General features: G+C 43.9%; 1 protein-coding gene across 2 annotated transcripts in view; it reads right to left on the bottom strand.

Annotated features, from left to right (window-relative positions):
* Positions 1 to 2,581: 2,581 nt before the first annotated feature.
* The window catches only part of LOC121271365, a 105,337-nt gene continuing 79,994 nt past the window's right edge, over positions 2,582 to 27,924 (bottom strand). The window contains exons 1-2 of one of the 2 annotated variants that reach the window (XR_005941707.1): positions 11,522 to 11,903; positions 2,582 to 3,006 (exon numbers count right to left, since the gene is read on the bottom strand). The gene's annotated coding sequence lies outside the window, so the exon portion shown is untranslated. Of the gene's footprint in view, positions 3,007 to 11,521; positions 11,904 to 27,924 lie in introns of those variants that run through there. The other variant, XM_041177328.1, reaches the window with a different exon arrangement.

Consider the following 27,924-nt stretch of genomic DNA (forward strand, 5'->3'; position numbering starts at 1 on the left):
CCCCGTGTCCCCCTCCCCCACCCCGTGTCCCCCTCCCCTCTCCCCGTGTCCCCCTCCCCCACCCCGTGTCCCCCTCCCCCACCCCGTGTCCCCCTCCCCTCTCCCCCCTCCCCCCGTGTCCCCCTCCCCCACCCCGTGTCCCCCTCCCCCCGTGTCCCCCTCCCCCACCCCGTGTCCCCCTCCCCCCGTGTCCCCCTCCCCCACCCCGTGTCCCCCTCCCCCACCCCGTGTCCCCCTCCCCTCTCCCCCCTCACCCCGTGTCCCCCTCCCCCATGTCCCCCTCCCCCATGTCCCCCTCCCCCACCCTGTCTCCCTCTCCCCTCCCTGTGTCCCCCTCCCCTCCGCATGTCCCCCTTCCCTTCCTCCCCCTCACCCCGTGTCCCCCTCTCTTCCCCCCCCACCCGGGGTCCCCTTCCCCCTCCCTTCCCCACCCCTGGGGTGCCACTTCCCCTCCCCTTCCCTTCCCCTCTCTCTTCTCTCCCCCCCCCTCATCCTCACATGTTCCCCTCTCCAACCCCCAAACACCCACTCTCACCATCATGCCGAATGTTCGAATCCAGCTTGCTCCCAGTGTTCCTTCTCCGTTGGTTCCCACTTCTCCAGCAAAGGGATCCGGTAAGAGTTCATAAAATTAATCTCTGGGTTTGGAAATTTGGCCCCTGGATTGGTGAAGTTTGTTATTTCCTGAACTGTAATTATTTGCTCTGTAGCAGCTAGTTTAATTTGTGATTCTGACGTGTGGAACGTGGCCTGCATTCGGAAAACCGTCATTCAACATTTCACAGCTAATTTGAAAAGTTATAAAATCATCTCGAATGCACGAGAATTGGATAAATACTTGAAGGAATTTTTGTCATGGTTATGGGGCAAGAGCAAGAAGAATGAGAATAATTGAATAGCGAATGGTCCTTCTGTGCTGTCTGCTTCTATCATTTTCAAAGCTATGCTAGCCCTCTATTTATAAAGGCTAATATTCCATTCAATGTTTTCAATGTACAAATGTAGTAGCAACTGTCTAGGACAGTCTTGATCAGAGTGCCCACTGCATAGTCCTGGTCGATACAAAGTCTCATCTTCACATTGAGGATACCCCCCATCATTATTGTAGCATCACCACCATGCTAAATGGTGTAGATTCAAAGCAAATCTAGCAACTTAAAACTGGACATCCATGAGGTGCTGTGAGTCTTCAACATCAGCAGGATTGTTTTCAACTACAATCTGTAATCTCATGGCCCAGCATATCTCCCACTCTACTATTACCATGAAGCCAGGAGGTCAACACTGGTTCAATGAAGAGTGCAGGAGGGCATACCAGGAGCAGCATTGGGCATACCTAAAATTGGTATGAAACTTCAGCACAGGACCACTTGCACATCAAACAATGGAAGCAGCATTCAATAGACAGAGCTAAGTGGTCCCACAACCAATGGAGCAGATCAAAGCTCTGTAGTCCATCCATATCCAGTTATCAGTGCTTGCAGACGATTAAGCAACTGACCAGAGGATGAGGCTGCACAAAAAACCCCAACTTGAATGTTAGGGTTTCCAGCATATCGGTGCAAAGGGCAGGGCTGAAGCATTTGCAACCATCTTCACAATTACCGAGTGGTTGACCCATCTTGACTTCCTCCTGAGGTCTGCAGCATCACAGATGCCAGTCTTCAGCCAATTCAGTTCACTCCATGTGATATGAAGTGAGAAAGGTAGTGTTTCAGAGGCCTGGACTAATGCTCCAGAGTCATAAATTCAAATCCCCCCCATAATTGCAGGTGGAATTTAAAGTCAATCAATTACTAAATCTAGAATAAAAAGCTAGTCTCAGTAATGGTCAACATGAAACTACTGGATTGTGTTATGATATGGCAGATGGTATTGGCCAGGCTGACCAAATCCCAAAGGGAAATCTGAACAGGCTGTTGGAACAATTTTGCAATTTGAATTTATTATGAGAAGGTATGTGTACTGAAGTCAGAAGTAAAGATTCTATTACCACTTTTGGAGGTTTTAAATATTAAAACATTTATTAACAAAAGAAAAATTAAACACACAAGATTACTATTACACAGTTAAATTTAGCCTTGCAACATTTCCCAAAAGATTTTTACTTAGCTAGATTCACAAAGAAGCACCCTATTCCAGGTAACAGTCCCTATAGGTTCTTAATCAATAAAACATCCAGTAATATTACTGCAAGGCACCCATTGTTGCTTCAAGGGAGGTATTTGTCAAGGTTCTCCCTCTCCGTCGACAATAGAAATCTAAGGCTTGTAACAAAACCTTGCTTTCTGGAACAACCAGAGACTTCTCTGGGGTGCCTAGAAGCTGCTTCCTTCCCAGGACTGTGCTCACACAGCACACTCTTCCAGATCACATGGCCACACACCTCATGCAGCTTCCAATCTTTCCTTAAATATATTTTTCCCCTTTCATCTTTAAACCCACTGTTTTTAACTTTCTTTTGAAAGTTATCTTTCCCAGAATCTAAATATCTTTCATGTTGTCTTTATGGTCACCACTTTTGTGAAAAATAAACTTAATAGCTTTGCTTTATTTATTTATGATCTTTGCCAGCCATAAAACTTCCTTCTTTCTCTCTATGAAGTTCAATAGCTAAAAATTCACTCTTCATTTGTGTCAGAACACAAATTCCTATTCATGCTGTACCTAATGGTATCCCATCTTAGCTCATTCATTTCCACTTCAAAAATGCCTGCTTTACACTTAACCCTTTGATAATTTAAATCTTGCAGTCTGACTGTCTTCAGTTTAATTAAATTAGTCACATACACATGCAACATACACACAGCCCCCAAAAGCCTGCTTTACATTATCCCACAATAATATTGGAAAAGTTTTATATTTTCTTTATAATTGTCATAAAAAAAACTCGTCTGGTTTATTAATGTCCTTTAGGGAAGGAGATTTGCTGTCCTTATCCGGTCTTGCCTACTGGATCAGTATGTTTCTGGTCCAACAAGGAAAGAGGCGTTGCTCGTCCTGATTCTGAAGAAAGGAATGGGACAAGCGGATCAAGTTTCATGAGAGGAACATTTAAGAGACAGTAACCATAGTATCATAAATTTAGGTTAGCTATTGAAAAAGGTAATTAATTGGGGAAGGGCTAATTTCAATGGAATAAGAACAGATCTGGCCCAAGTAAATTGCAATCAAAGTTTTGCAGGCAAAACTGTAGTTGAGCAATGAGCTGCCTTTAAAAAGGAGATTGTTTGGATACAGTCGAGGTGCATTCCCATGAGGTTAAAAGGTAAGTCAAACAGCCAGAGCTCCCTGGATGATGGAGATAGGGAGTAAGATAGATCAGAAAAAGGGTGTGCATGATTGATGTCAGGTTGATAGTGCAAGTGAGAACCATGCTAAACACAGCAAGTTCAGAGGGGAAGTGAGAAAAGAAATAAGAGCAGCAAAGAGAGAGCATGAGAAGAGACAGGCAGCCAGCATCAAAGGGAATACAAAGTCTTCTACAGGCACATAAATAATAAAATAGTGGTAAAAGGAAGACTAGAGCTGATTAGAGATTTAATGACATTCATTAGCATTGCTGTGACTGAATCACACCACCATCAACAATCTTTAGGCTTGGCCTAAATAGCCAAGTGGTTATGGTACTGGGTTTGTAACCCCAAGATCAAGAGTTCAAATCTCACAATGGCAAACTATGAAACAATGTAATTTCATCCGAAACAGATGGAAACGTGTTTGTACTCGAAAGAGTTACACAGAGAATGCATTAAAAGGACCATCAACAATCTGGGTGTTAACATTGGCCAAAAACTTAACTAGACCAACCATATAAACACTAGATACAAGAGCAGGTCAGAGGCTGGGTATTCTGTGATAAGTAACTCACCAAAGATTATCCACCATCTACAAGGCACAAGTCAGGAGTGTGATGGAATACATTCCACTTACCTGAGCATGTCCAACTCCAATGACAGCCAAGCAGCCCATCACCATCCAGAACAAAGGAACCTGCTTGATCAGGCCTATCCACCTCCTGAAATATTCACTCCCTCCAGCACTGACACAGCAGTGCATACATCTACAAATGCACAGCAGCAACTCACCAAAGTTCCTTCCAAACTCTACCACCTAGAAGAACAAGGTTAGCCGAACGCAGGGACACCTGCAAGTTCCCATTCAAACCACACACCATCCTGACTATATTAGAAATATAAAGTCACCATTGTCACAGGATCAAAGTCCTGAAACTCCCACCCTAACAGCCCTGTTGGTGTATCTACACCATATGGATTACAGCTGTTCAAGAAGACATCTCACTACAACCTTCTCAAGGACAATTAAGAATGGGCCATAAATGCTGGCCTTGCCAATAGCATTCACATCCCATGAATAAATAGATAGTCAAATAGAACTTGAGTATTGCTGAAAAAAGAGACATATCAAAGCTTTTTGTCTTGCACTCAAAGGACATATCACAAGAATACCTATATAAGCGGAAAACAAAAATTTATACTGTATGTGAAGAGATTGCTGATTGGCAGGTGGACTCTGATTGGTAGAGGCATTGCCATTAAGAATGCACCAGTGATGGTGACTGACAGTTAATTGCCAAGCATTGTTGTAATTTAAACCAGGTATCTTGACTCTGATTGGTCAAGGCATTGCCCTGAGGAATGAGTCAGCAAATGGCTGTCACTTATTTTGTTTATGTGAAACAGGCACAATGTGTGTCAATGTTCTTTCTGTCTGCCAAGAACAGGGCCCCGTGTATTAATATATGTAGCTTCCTGTACACGCAAATGTGCTACACGCGAGCCTGACTGACAATCTTAAATAGGTTGTCAGCATAATTCTTAGTACATTGAGGATTGTTTAGCAAATGTTGTCCAATTGCAGAATCACATCTAATGTTGGACACTGTGTTTTGAGTTTTGCAAGCACGGGCTGGTACCCAACTCAGTTGCACCCTTCCTTTTTGGTCTGAGAAGAAACTTGGTGAAAATTTCCAGCTGCTGCTTCTCTTCCCTGCCTACCTGCCTTCCTTTCACCCCACTTTCTATTCTTCTTGGATTTAAAAGAGTGACGACAAAGGGATTTAGATATAAGGACCAGCTCATAATCAGCAACCACCTCTGCTGCTTGCCGAGCTGTTTTAACCCTCTGTTCTTCCACATGAGTTCTAACTACCAAAGGAATTGAATATTTAAATTCTTTCAAAAGAATTGCTTCTCTAAGAGCAGCATACATTGTCTCTACCTTTAATGCCTGTATCCACCAGTCAAAATCACTTTGTTTTACTCTCTCAATCTCAATATAAGTCTGACCAGGCTGTTTCCTTACATTCTGAAATTTCTGCCTGTTTGCCTCAGGAAGCAACTCATATACACTCAAAATTGCCTTTTTTACTGCATCATGATCCACACATACTTCTGACAGTGATGCATATATCTCATGAGCCCTACCTACCAACCTAGACTGTAAAAGAAATGTTCAGATTTCTTGTGGCCATTTCATTTGCTTAGCTATCTTCTCAAACGAAATAAAGAATACCTGTACATCCCTTTCCTCAAACTTCAGAAGAGCCTGCACAAATTTAAACATCTCTCCACTGGGCTTTAGGTTGAAAGTGGTTGTTTCCAGATCAGAACCTTCCTCAGCATCTGAAGTCTCTTTCTAGCCTTTAAGCTGATATTCTCTTTCTCTTTCTTTTCCTCTTTCCCCCACTGCTAACTTCTCCCTCTGAAGGTCAACTTTTCTCATTTCCATTTCCCTTTGAAATGCTTTCTCTTTTCCTTCTAATTTAAGTTTTTTTCATTTCCATTGCTTGTTCAAGTTCAAGATTTTTCATTTGCTACTGAAGTCTCACTACCTCCAACTGTGACTCACTAGTTGCAAGTATCCCACCCAATTTCAAATGCTGCGCTATAACTTCAATTATGTCTGCTTTCTTTGCCCCTGCGGTTAAACCTAACTACAATTTATCTGCCAATTCTGTTAACTGTGCCTTATCTACTTTTTGTAAACCAAGCAGGGTTACATCTTATACTCGTCTTAGCAATTGTTAAAGCCATTTTTACAGTCTAATCACTTTAAAATCCCTCAACACCAACTCCTGAATTCAATGTTCTTCTCGTACTTGTAGCATTAAGATTTACCAACTCCTAGCCAATCAAGGAATTTCAAAAAAAATCCTGCAAAGAGCCACCAGTTTTGTTAGGATATGGCAGGTGGTAGTTACCAGGCTGACCAAATCCACAAAGGAAACTTGGCTATCCTATCACAATAACTTTGCAATTTGTATTTATTACAAGAAGGCTGGTGCACTGAAGTCAGAAGTAATGAGTCCACTACCACCTTTAGAAATTTTAAAGGTTAAATTAAAATATTTATTAACAAAAGAACAAACTTAAAGACACACAAGATTACAGTTACAATTATAACAGGTCCCAAAATTTCTGCTTAACCAGACTCCCAACTACACACCCCCTTTAAGGCAACAGTCCAAATAGATTCAAATTTATAAAGCCATCCAGCAGTTTTACCACAAGCACCCACTGGACAATGGACTCCAAAGGCTCTTAACACAACTTTGGTTACTGGAGCGTCAAACTTCTGTAGGGTGGCTAGAGGCTTTCTCCCCAAGTCTCCTTCACACAGTCACCTTTCCAGATCTCACGCAACCACACCTTACACAGCCTTCCATCCTTCTTTAAATACATTTTATCCCTTTTGATTTGTAAATCCCATTATTTCCAATTGTCTTTAGAAGTTACTTTTCCTAGAATATAAAAAACTTTCATGTTCTCATTTTGACTAGTACTTTTGAGAAAAATCAACATAATAACCTTGCCTTATTTATCTAGCCAGTTGTAAAAATCTTATCATATCCCTTTGAAAGTCAAACGCCTTTCCCACTTATCTAAAAATGCAAATTTCAATCATACCGCATCTGTTGACCTCACCCTAGCTTTACACATCTCCATTTTAAATGCCTGTTTTACACCTCACTTCTTTGATAATTTAAGTCTTGCAGTCTAATCGTCTCATAATTAGTCACACACACACATAAGTCTGCTTTAAAATATCCCACAATAATATTAGGAGAAATATGATAGTTTCTTGACACCACTGAAAGAAATATAAGCCAAGTTTGCACAATCTATCCTCATTATTTTAACAACACAAAAGGAGAATAATGAGAGAAAGTTATTTATGATCCAAAGAAAATGTATGAACAGCTGATGCAGATGGAAATGGAAGCAGGAAAAAGCCTTGCCCCAAGGGAAAAAAGAAAGACTTGGATTTATATAGCACTTTCATAATCATTGGAGGTCTCAAAATGCTTTACAGTCAATGAAGTACTTTTGAAGTGTAATAACTTTTAACGTACCAAATGTGGCAGGCAATATGCGGTCAATAAACTCCCACAAACAGCAATGTGATAATAGCCAGATAATCTGTTATTATTTATGATGTTGATTGAGGGATAAATATTGGCAGGACACCAGGGTTAACTCCCATGCTCTAATTTGAAGTAGATCTTTTGCATCCAGCCAAGCAGGTAGATGGGGCTTAGACAGCACCTCGAACAATGCAACATTACTTCAGTAGTATACTTGAGCGGCAGCCTTGATTTCTGAGTGGGAGTTGAACCTGGAACCTTATGATTCAGAGGTAAGTGCTGCCAAGTAAGCTACGGCTGACACAGAAACAAAGCAGACAGAAGATGAACACCAAAGGTACAGACTGCCCTAACAGACCAATTTTACAACAGAAAATCCCCACCAGAAGCACCAACCCAACCCCTCAGAAACTCTGCCCACTCATCCTATGTCTGCCAAAGAGAAAGGGAGCTGAAATAATTAAAATATGAAAAAAATGTTCTCATTCCAGAGATCACAATTCACAGAGGAGTTGTGACCAAAATATATGATGCTGGGGCCAGCTTTTATTCCCTTGAGAGTGGCGGCAACTTGTTTGCTGCTTGAAGGTTTTGCCACTGATCTTTTCCAAGTAATATCAGAACGTATGTGTCAAATCATGAAACCAACAGTGCTCAGCTACTGCAAGTTTCAGGAGGTATGGTAGCATAATGGTCATAGAATGGGGCCACTAGTCTAGGACTTAAAAATACAAATTCCACCATGGTTTATTGTGAAGTTAATTTGGTAAACCTGGTAATTTATGGGGGTGAAAACTTGGGTTATTGTAAATGAAAGTGGTGAGCAGAATAGATAAGGGAGAACCAGTGGATGTGGCGTATTTGGATTTTTAGAAAGCTTTTGATAAAGTCCCATATAAGAGATTAGTGTTCAAAATTAAAGCACATGGGATTGGGGGTAATATATTGACATGGATTGAGAATTGGTTAGCAGACAGGAAACGGATAGTAGGAATAAATGGGTGTTTTTTGGAGTGGTAGGTGGTGACTTAGTGGGGTACCGCAGGGATCAGTGCTTGGGCCCCAGCTATTCACAATATATATCATTGATTTGGATGAGGGAACCAAATGTAATATTTCCAAGTTTGCTGATGACACAAATCTAGGCGGAGTGTGGCTGGTGAGGAGGGGGTTAAGAGGCTTCAAGTCGATTTAGACAAGTTGAGTGAATGGGCAAATGCGTGGCTGCTGCAGTATAATGTGTTTAAGTGTGAAGTTATGCATTTTGGTAGGAAAAACAGAATGACAGAGTATTACTTAAATGGTGATAGATTGGAAAATGTTGCTGGACAAAGGGACCTGGGTGTCCTTGTACACCAATCACTGAAAGCAAGCATGCAGGTGCAGCAAGCAGTTAAGAAGGCAAATGGTATGTTGGCCTTCATTGCGAGGGGACTTGAGTACAGGAGCAAGAATGTCTTACTGCAGCTGTACTGGGCCTTGGTGAGACCACACCTGGAATATTGTGTGCAGTTTTGGTCTCCTTATGTAAGAAAGGATTTATTAGAGGGAGTGCAGTGAAGGTTCACCAGACTGATTCCTGCGATGGCAAGATTGGCGTACGAGGGGAGATTGGGCCGATTAGACTTATATTCACTGGAGTTTAGAAGAATGAGTCTGTGAACCTGTGAAATTCTCTACCACAGAAGGCTGTGGAGGCCAAGTCACTGAATATATTTAAGAAGGAAATAGATAGATTTCTAGACTCTAAAGGCTTCAAGGGGAATGGGGAGAGCAGGACTATGGCGTTGAGATAGAGGATCAGCCATGATCATATTGAATGGCAGAACAGGCTCAAAGGGTCAAATGACCTACTCCAGCTCCTATTTCCTATGGTTGCAACAGAATGAGATATTTATAGTGAGTTGATGTTATTAATGGAGTCTTATCAAATCCCTACAGCTGCATCACATTGGATCACAAGAAAGTTATGGTTTTTAAGCCAGTTACTTCAGGTAATAAAAGCAGTTTGAGTTGTGACTTTACTTCAAGTGGACTGTATGGATATTCTGAGATAATTGATAACAGCAAAGTTTATTAAGCATGTCCAGATCCCACAGTCAGTTTCGTCAATTCATACCCAATGGCTGTTTCTGAACCTATCATTGGACATCAATCAAAAAGAAAAACACTAGTGCACAGAGTTCTGACTACTTAAATACTTCCCATTGCTTTCTCCATGGCAATGCTCAGCCAATCAGAGTCAACTTGCCAACCAATCAGCACCCTTTTCTTCTGTAATATTAATTGTTATCATTTGAAATTTGGCATTCTTGCATTTGTTCCGATGAGTGCAACATATTTATCTTTTTCTGTCTGCTTGGAGCCTTTCCTGCGCCTCTTGTAAAAGAGGTTGTTGGGATTGGTTCTGCGCAGGCTGAGCATCAGAGTTGTCCTCTCGGCTTACGCTGATGACTTGCTCCTCATGTTCACGGACCCAGTAGAGGATGCGCAAGTGCCATGAAGTGTACTCCGCTGCATCTTCTGCTAAGATCAACTGGGACAAGTGTTCTGGACTCCTGGTTGGTCAGTGGCAAATGGACCCCTACCTGAGGAGCTCAGGCCTTTCACCTTGAGCAGGACCAGCCTCCTCTACCTGGGGGGCCCACATCTGCCCTGCGGAGGAATCCTGGCCGACGAACTGGCAGGAGCTGGAGACCAAAGTCACCTCTCGCTTGCAGCGTTGGACAGGACTGCTCTGAGTGCTGCCCTATGGAGGTCATGTGTTGGTCATAAACCAGCTGCTTGCCATCACGTTGTGGTGCTGACTGGTCACTTTGAGCCCTCCCCTGGAGTTTCTTGCAAAAATCCAGAGAATGCTTGTCGATTTCTTCTGGGACAAAAGGCTGCACTAGGTCGCTGCTGAGGTTCTAAGTGTCCTGCTTAAGGAGGGCAGTCAGGCACTGGCATGCCCATGCACCTAGCTGGCAGCCTCCCACCTTTAGGCCCTTTAGCAATACCTTTACTTTGAGCCCCCTCCTAGGTGGTGTGCCCTGGGGATGTATTTTTCCGCCAGGTGCATGGCCTGAATTATGATGTGCAGTTCCTGTTCATAGACGTGAGGGGCCTTCGTGGCTCCTTGCAGGCGTTGCCTGTCTTTTACCAGGACATGATCAAAGTCTGGAATATGGTTGCCTTGTGCCATAGCTCTCCACCGCCAGGGGTAGAGGCTATCGTCAGAGAGCCCCTGCTCAGGAATCCGTACCTGCACCGGTTCAGTTGGCTGGTGGAAGGGAGGGCAGCGACCGCTGGAGTGACCAGGATCGAGGATGTACTGGGTGGTGGAGGAGTGGGATGGATGATTCCACAGGAACAGGTGCATTGTGGATGTCCAGGTGGATGTCCAGCTCATGGCCAATGCCATCCATGACCTTAGGGTGGCTGTGCTTGGCATCGATGTTGTACTGGGTCTCGAGGTGGCTTAGGAGTGTGTTGGACTCCTGCCAGAGTGAACCCCTGCTTGGACAAATTCCACTTTGGCTCCAAGCCCTGAACCCTCCCTCAGGAGCCAGAGATCCACAACATGAGCCGCCTCATGGAAATGCGCTTTTAGCTCGGTGCAGAGGGATTTCTTGTATGTGCTGCTGCTACCCACCCTTCACCTCCTTGCCTTCCCCTGCCTTCCAGACATGTCTTGCTGTACCCTGTTTGCTGTCCAGCGGTGGAGGTACCCCGTGGAGGGCTCTTTAAGCAGGAGTCCTCCTCCTTACCCTTGGGCACCTGGGGTGGGGGGTGTTGCACACAGCAGTCCCATACAACCATAGGTTGCATTTATTCACAGACTTCCAAGAAACCTGTGTCTTTTGTGGCCTTGTGGAGTCTGTGGATCACATGTACACAGAGCGTGTTGCCGGAGGTCACCGGTAACAGTTATTGGCTTAGTACAAAGAGGAGAAGAGTCAATTCTCTCTTAACTCTAAATTCACTTTATTCACGTCATTAGATCATCTACATATAGCTTATAAATCTGGTTAAATATAGACATGCAGTTTACAGCAGGTTATACAGTTTTATACCCAAAACGAGGATCTAAACGCACACCCACTGGGTTTCTCTGACACTTCCTGAATGGTCACAGAATATAAAAGCTAATACCTGAAAAGGAGAGCTGACGCTGGCCAGGCATTCCATTCTCTCTCTCTTCCAATGTCATCTCTACGTTTCTGACATAGGTTCTTCCACTTCCGCGATGGTTGGTCTCCGGAATCTCGCTGCTTCCACACCCAAAATCCTCCAGTCTTATACTGAATCTTATCTCTCCAAGCTGTGCTGTCTCTCTCCCTCATGCTTGCCTAGTCTGTGGCATATTCTCATGGGCTCTGTTCCAAGACTTAGGTAGCATTAACCTCGTTACTCCTTTTCTAAATAAGGACTTGTGTCTCATCACATTTCCTTTGTCTTTGCTAATTCAAACTGGTTCTAGCCAGCTCAGGCCAGTGACTGAGCTCAGGTTACTTCAGATCAAAAGTTGCTCCGGCGTTTCTCTGTAGCCCCTGGATAACAGGTGTAATAGGTTGCACTCTCTTAGTTATTTAAAAAATTTGTTTCTTAATTTGTGGGTGCACTTCAGTCCCATGCTCCTAATCTTTGGGCACACGGTACAGAGAGGGGGAGGGAGGGAGGAGGACCTCCTTATAATCCTGCTCCTGGGCCTGGCCAAGATGCCCATTAACACATCCAGGCAGCGGGCGGTCAAGGGGGTCGTGCGGCCTGACTGTCATCCCCTCTTCCGTGACTACCTTCGCTACCGGGTGTCCTTAGAGAGGGAGCACGCGGTGTCCGCCAGCACAGTGGAGGTCTTCCATGGCTGCTGGGCATGGTGAGGATTGCGGTGCATTATTGACCCTCACAATGACATTTTGGTTTGATCTTTGTAAGTTTCCTTTGTGTTTTGCCTTTTGTTGCAGTCCACTTTAAGAGGCTGACCCGTTTATTTGTTCATTTGATCTTTTATTAATTTGTCCCCTTTTTCTATTGGTTTTTACTAAAAGAACATATTTCTTTTTTCAGCAATATTCAAGCTCTGTACCACCAAGCGACTGAGACAGGGGCACAACAAGGGGTACAACAAGGACCAAATTCGAAATATCAATGATAAGTTAAGAACAAGTAATTTTTGTTTGAATTTCTCTGGGAAAGGGTTGGGGGGAGGAGGGGGGGGGCGCGGGGGGTGTGGTTGGTGGGGGGTGGAGGGTGGTGTTGTGTCAGAAAGTGGGATCTGTGGTGTTCAGGATGGGATCCTGGGTGTAGAACTCAGGGTACTGATGGTGGGAGGGAACAGTGACAGAGAGGGATGTGGGATGCAGAGGGGTGGGAAGTTCTAGGGTGACAGAGGGGAGATTAAAGGCGACATTGGGTGTGTCAGTGGTGATAGGGGAAAGTTGGTGGGTGACAGGGGGAGAATAAAAGGTGGTATAGCGAGTCTAGCATGATATTCGCACCATTTTCCCAGCAGCGGCAGCAACAAGGCAAAGCTTTTGATGTAAAACTGCAGTACATTGAAGAGGGAGGAGGGTGTTTTTGGGTGGGAAAATTCAAAGTCAGCACAAGGCCAGGCGTTCCGTTCTCTCTCTCTTGCATCTCTATGTTGCTGACGTAGGTTCTTCCGCTTCTGCGCTGATTGTCTCCGGAATCTCGCTGCTTCCACACCCAAAATCCTCCAGTCTTATACTGAATCTTATCTCTCCAAGCTGTGCTGTCTCTCTCCCTCATGCTTGCCTAGTCTGTGGCATATTCTCATGGGCTCTGTTCCAAGACTTAGGTAGCATTAACCTCGTTACAGAACTTCTGTTGAAGGGTCATGAGGACTCGAAACATCAACTCTTTTCTTCTCCGCCGATGCTGCCAGACCTGCTCAGTTTTTCCAGGTAATTCTGTTTTTGTTTTGGATTTCCAGCATCTGCAGTTTTTTTGTTTTTATTTTTGTTTTTAATCTCGTTACTCCTTTTCTAAATAAGGACTTGTGTCTCATCAGATTTCCTTTGTCTTTTCTAATTCAAACTGGTTCTAGCCAGCTCAGGCCAGTGACTGAGCTCAGGTTACTTCAGATCAAAAGTTGCTCCGGCGTTTCTCTGTAGCTCCTGGCCAACATCTCTCCCCCTTTTGATCCAAAGACACTTATCTTAGGATCATTATTCTCCCTTTCTGTGTACCATTCCTGAAGTAGTCATTGACCCCAATGGGTATGTTACATCCGTGATATCATATAGTTATATAAAAATATAAAAGAGAAGTGTATACCAAAACTAAATCTAAACTCCAGAGGCTCTAACCCCGAGTGTATACCAAAACTAAATCTAAACTCCAGGGACTCTAACCCCGAGTGTATACCAAAACTAAATCTAAACTCCAGGGCTCAACCCCGAGTGTATACCAAAACTAAATCTAAACTCCAGGGGCTCAAACCCCGAGTGTATACCAAAACTAAATCTAAACTCCAGGGCTCAAACCCCGAGTGTATACCAAAACTAAATCTAAACTCCAGGGCTCAAACCCCGAGTGTATACCAAAACTAAATCTAAACTCCAGGGGCTCAAACCCCGAGTGTATACCAAAACTAAATCTAAACTCCAGGGCTCAAACCCCGAGTGTATACCAAAACTAAATCTAAACTCCAGGGGCTCAAACCCCGAGTGTATACCAAAACTAAATCTAAACTGCAGAGGCTCAAACCCCGAGTGTATACCAAAACTAAATCTAAACTCCAGGGGCTCAAACCCCGAGTGTATACCAAAACTAAATCTAAACTCCAGGGGCTCTAACCCCGAGTGTATACCAAAACTAAATCTAAACTCCAGGAGCTCAAACCCCGAGTGTATACCAAAACTAAATCTAAACTCCAGAGGCTCAAACCCCGAGTGTATACCAAAACTAAATCTAAACTCCAGAGGCTCAAACCCCGAGTGTATACCAAAACTAAATCTAAACTCCAGAGGCTCAAACCCCGAGTGTATACCAAAACTAAATCTAAACTCCAGGGGCTCAAACCCCGAGTGTATACCAAAACTAAATCTAAACTCCAGGGGCTCAAACCCCGAGTGTATACCAAAACTAAATCTAAACTCCAGAGGCTCAAACCCCGAGTGTATACCAAAACTAAATCTAAACTCCAGGGGCTCAAACCCCGAGTGTATACCAAAACTAAATCTAAACTCCAGGGCTCAAACCCCGAGTGTATACCAAAACTAAATCTAAACTCCAGGGGCTCAAACCCCGAGTGTATACCAAAACTAAATCTAAACTCCAGGGCTCAAACCCCGAGTGTATACCAAAACTAAATCTAAACTCCAGGGGCTCAAACCCCGAGTGTATACCAAAACTAAATCTAAACTCCAGGGACTCAAACCCCGAGTGTATACCAAAACTAAATCTAAACTCCAGGGGCTCAAACCCCGAGTGTATACCAAAACTAAATCTAAACTCCAGGGGCTCAAACCCCGAGTGTATACCAAAACTAAATCTAAACTCCAGGGCTCAAACCCCGAGTGTATACCAAAACTAAATCTAAACTCCAGGGGCTCAAACCCCGAGTGTATACCAAAACTAAATCTAAACTCCAGGGGCTCAAACCCCGAGTGTATACCAAAACTAAATCTAAACTCCAGGGCTCAAACCCCGAGTGTATACCAAAACTAAATCTAAACTCCAGGGCTCAAACCCCGAGTGTATACCAAAACTAAATCTAAACTCCAGGGCTCAAACCCCGAGTGTATACCAAAACTAAATCTAAACTCCAGGGGCTCAACCCCGAGTGTATACCAAAACTAAATCTAAACTCCAGGGCTCAAACCCCGAGTGTATACCAAAACTAAATCTAAACTCCAGGGGCTCAAACCCCGAGTGTATACCAAAACTAAATCTAAACTCCAGGGCTCAAACCCCGAGTGTATACCAAAACTAAATCTAAACTCCAGGGGCTCAAACCCCGAGTGTATACCAAAACTAAATCTAAACTCCAGGGGCTCAAACCCCGAGTGTATACCAAAACTAAATCTAAACTCCAGGGGCTCAAACCCCGAGTGTATACCAAAACTAAATCTAAACTCCAGGGCTCAAACCCCGAGTGTATACCAAAACTAAATCTAAACTCCAGGGGCTCAAACCCCGAGTGTATACCAAAACTAAATCTAAACTCCAGGGGCTCAAACCCCGAGTGTATACCAAAACTAAATCTAAACTCCAGGGGCTCAAACCCCGAGTGTATACCAAAACTAAATCTAAACTCCAGGGCTCAAACCCCGAGTGTATACCAAAACTAAATCTAAACTCCAGGGGCTCAAACCCCGAGTGTATACCAAAACTAAATCTAAACTCCAGGGCTCAAACCCCGAGTGTATACCAAAACTAAATCTAAACTCCAGGGGCTCAAACCCCGAGTGTATACCAAAACTAAATCTAAACTCCAGGGGCTCAAACCCCGAGTGTATACCAAAACTAAATCTAAACTCCAGGGGCTCAAACCCCGAGTGTATACCAAAACTAAATCTAAACTCCAGGGCTCAACCCCGAGTGTATACCAAAACTAAATCTAAACTCCAGGGCTCAAACCCCGAGTGTATACCAAAACTAAATCTAAACTCCAGGGCTCAAACCCCGAGTGTATACCAAAACTAAATCTAAACTCCAGGGGCTCAAACCCCGAGTGTATACCAAAACTAAATCTAAACTCCAGGGGCTCAAACCCCGAGTGTATACCAAAACTAAATCTAAACTCCAGGGGCTCAAACCCCGAGTGTATACCAAAACTAAATCTAAACTCCAGGGCTCAAACCCCGAGTGTATACCAAAACTAAATCTAAACTCCAGGGCTCCAACCCCGAGTGTATACCAAAACTAAATCTAAACTCCAGGGCTCAAACCCCGAGTGTATACCAAAACTAAATCTAAACTCCAGGGCTCAAACCCCGAGTGTATACCAAAACTAAATCTAAACTCCAGGGGCTCAAACCCCGAGTGTATACCAAAACTAAATCTAAACTCCAGGGCTCAAACCCCGAGTGTATACCAAAACTAAATCTAAACTCCAGGGCTCAAACCCCGAGTGTATACCAAAACTAAATCTAAACTCCAGGGGCTCAAACCCCGAGTGTATACCAAAACTAAATCTAAACTCCAGGGGCTCAAACCCCGAGTGTATACCAAAACTAAATCTAAACTCCAGGGCTCAACCCCGAGTGTATACCAAAACTAAATCTAAACTCCAGGGGCTCAAACCCCGAGTGTATACCAAAACTAAATCTAAACTCCAGGGGCTCAAACCCCGAGTGTATACCAAAACTAAATCTAAACTCCAGGGGCTCAAACCCCGAGTGTATACCAAAACTAAATCTAAACTCCAGGGGCTCAAACCCCGAGTGTATACCAAAACTAAATCTAAACTCCAGGGCTCAAACCCCGAGTGTATACCAAAACTAAATCTAAACTCCAGGGCTCCAACCCCGAGTGTATACCAAAACTAAATCTAAACTCCAGGGGCTCAAACCCCGAGTGTATACCAAAACTAAATCTAAACTCCAGGGCTCAAACCCCGAGTGTATACCAAAACTAAATCTAAACTCCAGGGCTCAAACCCCGAGTGTATACCAAAACTAAATCTAAACTCCGGGGCTCAAACCCCGAGTGTATACCAAAACTAAATCTAAACTCCAGGGGCTCAAACCCCGAGTGTATACCAAAACTAAATCTAAACTCCAGGGGCTCCAACCCCGAGTGTATACCAAAACTAAATCTAAACTCCAGGGACTCCAACCCCGAGTGTATACCAAAACTAAATCTAAACTCCAGGGCTCAAACCCCGAGTGTATACCAAAACTAAATCTAAACTCCAGGGGCTCAAACCCCGAGTGTATACCAAAACTAAATCTAAACTCCAGGGGCTCAAACCCCGAGTGTATACCAAAACTAAATCTAAACTCCAGGGCTCAAACCCCGAGTGTATACCAAAACTAAATCTAAACTCCAGGGGCTCAAACCCCGAGTGTATACCAAAACTAATTCTAAACTCCAGGGGCTCAACCCCGAGTGTATACCAAAACTAAATCTAAACTCCAGGGGCTCAAACCCCGAGTGTATACCAAAACTAAATCTAAACTCAGGGGCTCAAACCCCGAGTGTATACCAAAACTAAATCTAAACTCCAGGGCTCCAACCCCGAGTGTATACCAAAACTAAATCTAAACTCCAGGGCTCAAACCCCGAGTGTATACCAAAACTAAATCTAAACTCCAGAGGCTCAAACCCCGAGTGTATACCAAAACTAAATCTAAACTCCAGGGACTCCAACCCCGAGTGTATACCAAAACTAAATCTAAACTCCAGGAGCTCCAACCCCGAGTGTATACCAAAACTAAATCTAAACTCCAGGGCTCCAACCCCGAGTGTATACCAAAACTAAATCTAAACTCCAGGGACTCCAACCCCGAGTGTATACCAAAACTAAATCTAAACTCCAGGGGCTCAAAACCCCGAGTGTATACCAAAACTAAATCTAAACTCCAGGGTCTCAAACCCCGAGTGTATACCAAAACTAAATCTAAACTCCAGGGGCTCAAACCCCGAGTGTATACCAAAACTAAATCTAAACTCCAGTGGCTCCAACCCCGAGTGTATACCAAAACTAAATCTAAACTCCAGCGGCTCAAACCCCGAGTGTATACCAAAACTAAATCTAAACTCCAGAGGCTCAAACCCCGAGTGTAAACCAAAACTAAATCTAAACTCCAGGGACTCCAACCCCGAGTGTATTACCAAAACTAAATCTAAAACTCCAGGGGCTCAACCCCGAGTGTATACAAAACTAAATCTAAACTCCAGGGCTCAAACCCCGAGTGTATACCAAAACTAAATCTAAACTCCAGGGGCTCAAACCCCGAGTGTATACCAAAACTAAATCTAAACTCCAGGGCTCAAACCCCGAGTGTATACCAAAACTAAATCTAAACTCCAGAGGCTCAAACCCCGAGTGTATACCAAAACTAAATCTAAACTCCAGGGGCTCAAACCCCGAGTGTATACCAAAACTAAATCTAAACTCCAGAGGCTCCAACCCCGAGTGTATACCAAAACTAAATCTAAACTCCAGGGGCTCTAACCCCGAGTGTATACCAAAACTAAATCTAAACTCCAGGGCTCAAACCCCGAGTGTATACCAAAACTAAATCTAAACTCCAGGGCTCAAACCCCGAGTGTATACCAAAACTAAATCTAAACTCCAGGGCTCCAACCCCGAGTGTATACCAAAACTAAATCTAAACTCCAGGGGCTCCAACCCCGAGTGTATACCAAAACTAAATCTAAACTCCAGGGGCTCAAACCCCGAGTGTATACCAAAACTAAATCTAAACTCCAGGGGCTCAAACCCCGAGTGTATACCAAAACTAAATCTAAACTCCAGGGGCTCAAACCCCGAGTGTATACCAAAACTAAATCTAAACTCCAGGGCTCAAACCCGAGTGTATACCAAAACTAAATCTAAACTCCAGGGGCTCAAACCCGAGTGTATACCAAAACTAAATCTAAACTCCAGGGGCTCCAACCCCGAGTGTATACCAAAACTAAATCTAAACTCCAGGGGCTCAAACCCCGAGTGTATACCAAAACTAAATCTAAACTCCAGGGGCTCCAACCCCGAGTGTATACCAAAACTAAATCTAAACTCCAGGGGCTCAAACCCCGAGTGTATACCAAAACTAAATCTAAACTCCAGGGCTCAAACCCCGAGTGTATACCAAAACTAAATCTAAACTCCAGGCTCTCCAACGCCGAGTGTATACCAAAACTAAATCTAAACTCCAGAGGCTCAAACCCCGAGTGTATACCAAAACTAAATCTAAACTCCAGGGGCTCAAACCCCGAGTGTATACCAAAACTAAATCTAAACTCCAGGGGCTCAAACCCCGAGTGTATACCAAAACTAAATCTAAACTCCAGGGCTCAAACCCCGAGTGTATACCAAAACTAAATCTAAACTCCAGGGCTCAAACCCCGAGTGTATACCAAAACTAAATCTAAACTCCAGGGCTCAACCCCGAGTGTATACCAAAACTAAATCTAAACTCCAGGGGCTCAAACCCCGAGTGTATACCAAAACTAAATCTAAACTCCAGGGGCTCAAACCCCGAGTGTATACCAAAACTAAATCTAAACTCCAGGGGCTCAAACCCCGAGTGTATACCAAAACTAAATCTAAACTCCAAGGGCTCAAACCCCGAGTGTATACCAAAACTAAATCTAAACTCCAGGGGCTCAAACCCCGAGTGTATACCAAAACTAAATCTAAACTCCAGGGGCTCAAACCCCGAGTGTATACCAAAACTAAATCTAAACTCCAGGGGCTCAAACCCCGAGTGTATACCAAAACTAAATCTAAACTCCAGGGGCTCAAACCCCGAGTGTATACCAAAACTAAATCTAAACTCCAGGGGCTCAAACCCCGAGTGTATACCAAAACTAAATCTAAACTCCAGGGCTCAAACCCCGAGTGTATACCAAAACTAAATCTAAACTCCAGGGGCTCAAACCCCGAGTGTATACCAAAACTAAATCTAAACTCCAGGGGCTCAAACCCCGAGTGTATACCAAAACTAAATCTAAACTCCAGGGCTCAACCCCGAGTGTATACCAAAACTAAATCTAAACTCCAGGGCTCAAACCCCGAGTGTATACCAAAACTAAATCTAAACTCCAGGGGCTCAAACCCCGAGTGTATACCAAAACTAAATCTAAACTCCAGGGGCTCAAACCCCGAGTGTATACCAAAACTAAATCTAAACTCCAGGGCTCAAACCCCGAGTGTATACCAAAACTAAATCTAAACTCCAGGGCTCAAACCCCGAGTGTATACCAAAACTAAATCTAAACTCCAGGGGCTCAAACCCCGAGTGTATACCAAAACTAAATCTAAACTCCAGGGCTCAAACCCCGAGTGTATACCAAAACTAAATCTAAACTCCAGGGGCTCAAACCCCGAGTGTATACCAAAACTAAATCTAAACTCCAGGGCTCAAACCCCGAGTGTATACCAAAACTAAATCTAAACTCCAGGGGCTCAAACCCCGAGTGTATACCAAAACTAAATCTAAACTCCAGGGGCTCAAACCCCGAGTGTATACCAAAACTAAATCTAAACTCCAGGGGCTCAAACCCCGAGTGTATACCAAAACTAAATCTAAACTCCAGGGGCTCAAACCCCGAGTGTATACCAAAACTAAATCTAAACTCCAGGGCTCAACCCCGAGTGTATACCAAAACTAAATCTAAACTCCAGGGGCTCAAACCCCGAGTGTATACCAAAACTAAATCTAAACTCCAGGGGCTCAAACCCCGAGTGTATACCAAAACTAAATCTAAACTCCAGGGCTCAAACCCCGAGTGTATACCAAAACTAAATCTAAACTCCAGGGCTCAAACCCCGAGTGTATACCAAAACTAAATCTAAACTCCAGGGGCTCAAACCCCGAGTGTATACCAAAACTAAATCTAAACTCCAGGGCTCAAACCCCGAGTGTATACCAAAACTAAATCTAAACTCCAGGGGCTCAAACCCCGAGTGTATACCAAAACTAAATCTAAACTCCAGGGCTCAAACCCCGAGTGTATACCAAAACTAAATCTAAACTCCAGGGGCTCAAACCCCGAGTGTATACCAAAACTAAATCTAAACTCCAGGGGCTCAAACCCCGAGTGTATACCAAAACTAAATCTAAACTCCAGGGGCTCAAACCCCGAGTGTATACCAAAACTAAATCTAAACTCCAGGGCTCAAACCCCGAGTGTATACCAAAACTAAATCTAAACTCCAGGGGCTCAAACCCCGAGTGTATACCAAAACTAAATCTAAACTCCAGGGCTCAAACCCCGAGTGTATACCAAAACTAAATCTAAACTCCAGGGGCTCAAACCCCGAGTGTATACCAAAACTAAATCTAAACTCCAGGGCTCAAACCCCGAGTGTATACCAAAACTAAATCTAAACTCCAGGGGCTCAAACCCCGAGTGTATACCAAAACTAAATCTAAACTCCAGGGCTCAAACCCCGAGTGTATACCAAAACTAAATCTAAACTCCAGGGCTCAAACCCCGAGTGTATACCAAAACTAAATCTAAACTCCAGGGCTCAAACCCCGAGTGTATACCAAAACTAAATCTAAACTCCAGGGGCTCAAACCCCGAGTGTATACCAAAACTAAATCTAAACTCCAGGGCTCAAACCCCGAGTGTATACCAAAACTAAATCTAAACTCCAGGGGCTCAAACCCCGAGTGTATACCAAAACTAAATCTAAACTCCAGGGCTCAAACCCCGAGTGTATACCAAAACTAAATCTAAACTCCAGGGGCTCAAACCCCGAGTGTATACCAAAACTAAATCTAAACTCCAGGGGCTCAAACCCCGAGTGTATACCAAAACTAAATCTAAACTCCAGGGCTCAAACCCCGAGTGTATACCAAAACTAAATCTAAACTCCAGGGGCTCAAACCCCGAGTGTATACCAAAACTAAATCTAAACTCCAGGGGCTCAAACCCCGAGTGTATACCAAAACTAAATCTAAACTCCAGGGCTCAAACCCCGAGTGTATACCAAAACTAAATCTAAACTCCAGGGGCTCAAACCCCGAGTGTATACCAAAACTAAATCTAAACTCCAGGGGCTCAAACCCCGAGTGTATACCAAAACTAAATCTAAACTCCAGGGGCTCAAACCCCGAGTGTATACCAAAACTAAATCTAAACTCCAGAGGCTCAAACCCCGAGTGTATACCAAAACTAAATCTAAACTCCAGGGCTCAAACCCCGAGTGTATACCAAAACTAAATCTAAACTCCAGGGACTCCAACCCCGAGTGTATACCAAAACTAAATCTAAACTCCAGGGGCTCAAACCCCGAGTGTATACCAAAACTAAATCTAAACTCCAGGGACTCCAACCCCGAGTGTATACCAAAACTAAATCTAAACTCCAGGGGCTCAAACCCCGAGTGTATACCAAAACTAAATCTAAACTCCAGAGCTCAAACCCCGAGTGTATACCAAAACTAAATCTAAACTCCAGAGGCTCAAACCCCGAGTGTATACCAAAACTAAATCTAAACTCCAGGGCTCAAACCCCGAGTGTATACCAAAACTAAATCTAAACTCCAGGGGCTCAAACCCCGAGTGTATACCAAAACTAAATCTAAACTCCAGGGGCTCAAACCCCGAGTGTATACCAAAACTAAATCTAAACTCCAGGGGCTCAAACCCCGAGTGTATACCAAAACTAAATCTAAACTCCAGGGGCTCAAACCCCGAGTGTATACCAAAACTAAATCTAAACTCCAGGGCTCAAACCCCGAGTGTATACCAAAACTAAATCTAAACTCCAGGGGCTCAACCCCGAGTGTATACCAAAACTAAATCTAAACTCCAGGGGCTCAAACCCCGAGTGTATACCAAAACTAAATCTAAACTCCAGGGGCTCAAACCCCGAGTGTATACCAAAACTAAATCTAAACTCCAGGGGCTCAAACCCCGAGTGTATACCAAAACTAAATCTAAACTCCAGGGGCTCAAACCCGAGTGTATACCAAAACTAAATCTAAACTCCAGGGCTCAAACCCCGAGTGTATACCAAAACTAAATCTAAACTCCAGGGCTCAAACCCCGAGTGTATACCAAAACTAAATCTAAACTCCAGGGCTCAACCCCGAGTGTATACCAAAACTAAATCTAAACTCCAGGGGCTCAAACCCCGAGTGTATACCAAAACTAAATCTAAACTCCAGGGCTCAAACCCCGAGTGTATACCAAAACTAAATCTAAACTCCAGGGCTCAAACCCCGAGTGTATACCAAAACTAAATCTAAACTCCAGGGGCTCAAACCCCGAGTGTATACCAAAACTAAATCTAAACTCCAGGGGCTCAAACCCCGAGTGTATACCAAAACTAAATCTAAACTCCAGGGCTCAACCCCGAGTGTATACCAAAACTAAATCTAAACTCCAGGGCTCAAACCCCGAGTGTATACCAAAACTAAATCTAAACTCCAGGGGCTCAAACCCCGAGTGTATACCAAAACTAAATCTAAACTCCAGGGGCTCAAACCCCGAGTGTATACCAAAACTAAATCTAAACTCCAGGGCTCAACCCCGAGTGTATACCAAAACTAAATCTAAACTCCAGGGCTCAAACCCCGAGTGTATACCAAAACTAAATCTAAACTCCAGGGGCTCAAACCCCGAGTGTATACCAAAACTAAATCTAAACTCCAGGGCTCAAACCCCGAGTGTATACCAAAACTAAATCTAAACTCCAGGGGCTCAAACCCCGAGTGTATACCAAAACTAAATCTAAACTCCAGGGGCTCAAACCCCGAGTGTATACCAAAACTAAATCTAAACTCCAGGGGCTCAAACCCCGAGTGTATACCAAAACTAAATCTAAACTCCAGGGGCTCAAACCCCGAGTGTATACCAAAACTAAATCTAAACTCCAGGGGCTCAAACCCGAGTGTATACCAAAACTAAATCTAAACTCCAGGGGCTCAAACCCCGAGTGTATACCAAAACTAAATCTAAACTCCAGGGACTCCAACCCCGAGTGTATACCAAAACTAAATCTAAACTCCAGGGGCTCAAACCCCGAGTGTATACCAAAACTAAATCTAAACTCCAGGGGCTCAAACCCCGAGTGTATACCAAAACTAAATCTAAACTCCAGGGCTCAACCCCGAGTGTATACCAAAACTAAATCTAAACTCCAGGGCTCAAACCCCGAGTGTATACCAAAACTAAATCTAAACTCCAGGGGCTCAAACCCCGAGTGTATACCAAAACTAAATCTAAACTCCAGGGGCTCAAACCCCGAGTGTATACCAAAACTAAATCTAAACTCCAGGGGCTCAAACCCCGAGTGTATACCAAAACTAAATCTAAACTCCAGAGGCTCAAACCCCGAGTGTATACCAAAACTAAATCTAAACTCCAGGGGCTCAAACCCCGAGTGTATACCAAAACTAAATCTAAACTCCAGGGCTCAAACCCCGAGTGTATACCAAAACTAAATCTAAACTCCAGGGGCTCAAACCCCGAGTGTATACCAAAACTAAATCTAAACTCCAAGGGCTCAAACCCTGAGTGTATACCAAAACTAAATCTAAACTCCAGGGGCTCAAACCCCGAGTGTATACCAAAACTAAATCTAAACTCCAGAGGCTCTAACCCGAGTGTATACCAAAACTAAATCTAAACTCCAGGGGCTCAAACCCGAGTGTATACCAAAACTAAATCTAAACTCCAGGGGCTCAAACCCCGAGTGTATACCAAAACTAAATCTAAACTCCAGGGACTCAAACCCCAAGTGTATACCAAAACTAAATCTAAACTCCAGGGGCTCAAACCCCGAGTGTATACCAAAACTAAATCTAAACTCCAGGGGCTCAAACCCCGAGTGTATACCAAAACTAAATCTAAACTCCAGGGCTCAAACCCCGAGTGTATACCAAAACTAAATCTAAACTCCAGGGGCTCAAACCCCGAGTGTATACCAAAACTAAATCTAAACTCCAGGGCTCAAACCCCGAGTGTATACCAAAACTAAATCTAAACTCCAGGGCTCAAACCCCGAGTGTATACCAAAACTAAATCTAAACTCCAGGGGCTCAAACCCCGAGTGTATACCAAAACTAAATCTAAACTCCAGGGGCTCAAACCCCGAGTGTATACCAAAACTAAATCTAAACTCCAGGGCTCAAACCCCGAGTGTATACCAAAACTAAATCTAAACTCCAGGGGCTCAAACCCCGAGTGTATACCAAAACTAAATCTAAACTCCAGGGGCTCAAACCCCGAGTGTATACCAAAACTAAATCTAAACTCCAGGGGCTCAAACCCCGAGTGTATACCAAAACTAAATCTAAACTCCAGGGGCTCAAACCCCGAGTGTATACCAAAACTAAATCTAAACTCCAGGGCTCAAACCCCGAGTGTATACCAAAACTAAATCTAAACTCCAGGGGCTCAAACCCCGAGTGTATACCAAAACTAAATCTAAACTCCAGGGGCTCAAACCCCGAGTGTATACCAAAACTAAATCTAAACTCCAGGGCTCAAACCCCGAGTGTATACCAAAACTAAATCTAAACTCCAGGGGCTCAAACCCCGAGTGTATACCAAAACTAAATCTAAACTCCAGGGCTCAAACCCCGAGTGTATACCAAAACTAAATCTAAACTCCAGGGGCTCAAACCCCGAGTGTATACCAAAACTAAATCTAAACTCCAGGGCTCAAACCCCGAGTGTATACCAAAACTAAATCTAAACTCCAGGGCTCAAACCCCGAGTGTATACCAAAACTAAATCTAAACTCCAGGGGCTCAAACCCCGAGTGTATACCAAAACTAAATCTAAACTCCAGGGGCTCAAACCCCGAGTGTATACCAAAACTAAATCTAAACTCCAGGGGCTCAAACCCCGAGTGTATACCAAAACTAAATCTAAACTCCAGGGGCTCAAACCCCGAGTGTATACCAAAACTAAATCTAAACTCCAGGGGCTCAAACCCCGAGTGTATACCAAAACTAAATCTAAACTCCAGGGCTCAAACCCCGAGTGTATACCAAAACTAAATCTAAACTCCAGGGGCTCAAACCCCGAGTGTATACCAAAACTAAATCTAAACTCCAGGGGCTCAAACCCCGAGTGTATACCAAAACTAAATCTAAACTCCAGGGGCTCAAACCCCGAGTGTATACCAAAACTAAATCTAAACTCCAGGGCTCAAACCCCGAGTGTATACCAAAACTAAATCTAAACTCCAGGGGCTCAAACCCCGAGTGTATACCAAAACTAAATCTAAACTCCAGGGGCTCAAACCCCGAGTGTATACCAAAACTAAATCTAAACTCCAGGGGCTCAAACCCCGAGTGTATACCAAAACTAAATCTAAACTCCAGGGCTCAAACCCCGAGTGTATACCAAAACTAAATCTAAACTCCAGGGGCTCAAACCCCGAGTGTATACCAAAACTAAATCTAAACTCCAGGGGCTCAAACCCCGAGTGTATACCAAAACTAAATCTAAACTCCAGGGGCTCAAACCCCGAGTGTATACCAAAACTAAATCTAAACTCCAGGGCTCAAACCCCGAGTGTATACCAAAACTAAATCTAAACTCCAGGGGCTCAAACCCCGAGTGTATACCAAAACTAAATCTAAACTCCAGGGCTCAAACCCCGAGTGTATACCAAAACTAAATCTAAACTCCAGGGGCTCAAACCCCGAGTGTATACCAAAACTAAATCTAAACTCCAGGGCTCAAACCCCGAGTGTATACCAAAACTAAATCTAAACTCCAGGGGCTCAAACCCCGAGTGTATACCAAAACTAAATCTAAACTCCAGGGGCTCAAACCCCGAGTGTATACCAAAACTAAATCTAAACTCCAGGGGCTCAAACCCCGAGTGTATACCAAAACTAAATCTAAACTCCAGGGGCTCAAACCCCGAGTGTATACCAAAACTAAATCTAAACTCCAGGGCTCAAACCCCGAGTGTATACCAAAACTAAATCTAAACTCCAGGGGCTCAAACCCCGAGTGTATACCAAAACTAAATCTAAACTCCAGGGGCTCAAACCCCGAGTGTATACCAAAACTAAATCTAAACTCCAGGGCTCAAACCCCGAGTGTATACCAAAACTAAATCTAAACTCCAGGGGCTCAAACCCCGAGTGTATACCAAAACTAAATCTAAACTCCAGGGGCTCAAACCCCGAGTGTATACCAAAACTAAATCTAAACTCCAGGGGCTCAAACCCCGAGTGTATACCAAAACTAAATCTAAACTCCAGGGGCTCAAACCCCGAGTGTATACCAAAACTAAATCTAAACTCCAGGGCTCAAACCCCGAGTGTATACCAAAACTAAATCTAAACTCCAGGGGCTCAAACCCCGAGTGTATACCAAAACTAAATCTAAACTCCAGGGGCTCAAACCCCGAGTGTATACCAAAACTAAATCTAAACTCCAGGGCTCAAACCCCGAGTGTATACCAAAACTAAATCTAAACTCCAGGGCTCAAACCCCGAGTGTATACCAAAACTAAATCTAAACTCCAGGGCTCAAACCCCGAGTGTATACCAAAACTAAATCTAAACTCCAGGGGCTCAAACCCCGAGTGTATACCAAAACTAAATCTAAACTCCAGGGCTCAAACCCCGAGTGTATACCAAAACTAAATCTAAACTCCAGGGCTCAAACCCCGAGTGTATACCAAAACTAAATCTAAACTCCAGGGCTCAAACCCCGAGTGTATACCAAAACTAAATCTAAACTCCAGGGGCTCAAACCCCGAGTGTATACCAAAACTAAATCTAAACTCCAGGGGCTCAAACCCCGAGTGTATACCAAAACTAAATCTAAACTCCAGGGCTCAAACCCCGAGTGTATACCAAAACTAAATCTAAACTCCAGGGGCTCAAACCCCGAGTGTATACCAAAACTAAATCTAAACTCCAGGGGCTCAAA

This window comes from Carcharodon carcharias, chromosome 30 (assembly GCF_017639515.1).
Source record: "Carcharodon carcharias isolate sCarCar2 chromosome 30, sCarCar2.pri, whole genome shotgun sequence".
In the NCBI taxonomy this organism is placed as follows: Eukaryota; Metazoa; Chordata; class Chondrichthyes; order Lamniformes; family Lamnidae; genus Carcharodon; species Carcharodon carcharias.